The 2,032-nt window shown below is 62.0% G+C and overlaps 1 pseudogene; it reads right to left on the reverse strand.

Moving 5' to 3' along the window:
- LOC105525257 overlaps positions 1 to 2,032 on the reverse strand; it is a 36,027-nt pseudogene that overhangs the window by 15,626 nt on the left and 18,369 nt on the right.

A 2,032-nucleotide genomic window follows, 5' to 3' on the forward strand; every position in this document is an offset into this window, starting at 1 on the left:
AGGGGGCCCACCCGCAGAGTGGCAGAGGAGGCAGGTTGACCCTGCAGACATTGAGCACTGTGGCGAAGGTTCTGGCCTTCTGGTAGAAGAAGAGCGACTTCTCGCGGTCCAGGAGGAAATTGTGGGAGATGGTGGCCGGCCGCGTGTAGGTCTTCAGCTGTGCCCTTGTTGTTGCCCAGGTCCACGGCGGCTGCCAGTGCCAGCTGGTTAGTACCCGGCTGCATCAAACCGTTCCTGAAGGGGACAGGCCATGCTCAGCAAAAGGGGGACTCGGAGCCTGTCTTCCCAGAGGCTGTTCCTGTCTCCAGGTCATTCCACATGTCCAGACAATGCTGGCTCACCCCATGAGCCCTGAAGCCTGTGACACTGCTGTGGTCTCAGCTGCAGGAGTTGGGACAACCCTGAAATCCCTGGAAGTCTTCCTGACTATCCCTATGCTCCACTCACCCCAAGCCTCTTGCCCCAGTCCCAGCCTCTCTGCAGGCAGTGGCTGCTTTCCCCAGGGGCTGAGGTCAGGGCAGATCCTGCCTGCTCTGAGAGTTCCATGCAGGACCTGTGGCTCCAAGCCACAGCAGGGGCACAGCATTGAGTGACCCAGGCTTTCCTCTGGCCCCTGTCCATGCTGACCATTTGCAGGCCCTCCACGAGCCAGGCCAGGTGCAAAACCATCTCACAGGTGTCCTCCCTGGCAATGTGCCCTGAAATATTGACGGAGTGTGACTCCCCAGACATCCACTCCCATTTTCAATGCATCTTTGGGTCAAACTCACCATCCCTGGGTTGGGATGCTGCCTCCCAGACCTCCACCTTGACCCTCCCATCTCCCCCCCCTTCTCCCCAGGCGCCTCCTCCACATGGGGGACACCCAAGGGACCTCTCTAAGACCCAGGCCTGGCCTGTCCCTCTTTACCATCTCACGATGGCTCCCAGGGCCAAGGACAATGTCCAAGATGCAGCAGTCCATTCCCTCACTGCCCTGCCCCACACACGGAGCAGGGGCGTGAGAAGACCCTGAGTCACCGCCGCTGCTCATCTCATGTCCCCCAGCTGAACACTGCACTCTGTGCAGGGTGTATGGCTGAGCCTAACATCCTTGCTCCCAGTCTGAGGGACCTGGGGCTGAACACTGACCACACAGGTGGCCCCAGTTGTGGCAGAGGGAAGCCCAGGAGCCTGTGGGGGCCCAGGAGGCCCCTGACTCAGCTGGGGTGGGAGGCAAGGGCCTCCTGAAGGCGTGGGGGCATCCTAACGAAACAGGAAGGAGCCAGCCAAAGCATGTCTCTGCGTGTGTGCGCCTGTATGTGCATGTGCCTGTGTATTTGCGTGTGCATTTCCATGTGCCTGTAGTGTGTGCAGCAGCTAGTGAGGGGCAGGCTGAGCCGGGACACACCTCATCCACCCTAGTCCAGGGCTCACTCTCAGGTGTAGACTAAAGGGGACCGCATTTTAGAGGCAATCGGCAAGGATGCCCATTTACCCCTGCCTCTCTGCCAGCCTTTCAGGCGCCATCCAGCCCAGCTTTCTCTCCCACTCCTCTGGGCCCCGGGTCCCGAGCATCCTATACAAGGAGGAGGGTGTGGCCTTGGAAAGACAGCCGCCCTTGGGGAAGTCCGAGGGGGCCTCCCTGTGGGAAGCTCGCCTGGGCTGACAGCACCGTCACGATGAAGCCCAGAGGGCTGTGCACGAGAAGGAGGTGAAGGAGGCCTCTGCCCCTCAACCCCACCCATGGACTTTGGCCTCTCAGGTACTACTTGGCCCTTTCCTTCCTCCTGGGCAGGCGGATGTGGGCGGCTGGCTTGACCAAGAGAGAGAAAGGCCCTCTTCTGAGAGGCCCGTCCCCTGGGTCCCAGGCAAGCCCCCGAGTGGTGGGCAGCGTCCCTCGGGGCCTGACACCTCCCTCTCTGGCTGGGACTTGGGAGGCCACAGGGACCGCTTCCGACCACCCGGTGTCGCCAGCACTGGGCGGGGGCCTCCCGGGCAGCCCAGGCCTGTGGTGAGGGATACGGGGCGGGGTCTTAGGGCTGCCCCAGCT

The sequence above is a fragment of the Colobus angolensis genome, unplaced genomic scaffold, assembly GCF_000951035.1.
Source record: "Colobus angolensis palliatus isolate OR3802 unplaced genomic scaffold, Cang.pa_1.0 Scaffold525, whole genome shotgun sequence".
Classification (NCBI taxonomy): Eukaryota; Metazoa; Chordata; class Mammalia; order Primates; family Cercopithecidae; genus Colobus; species Colobus angolensis.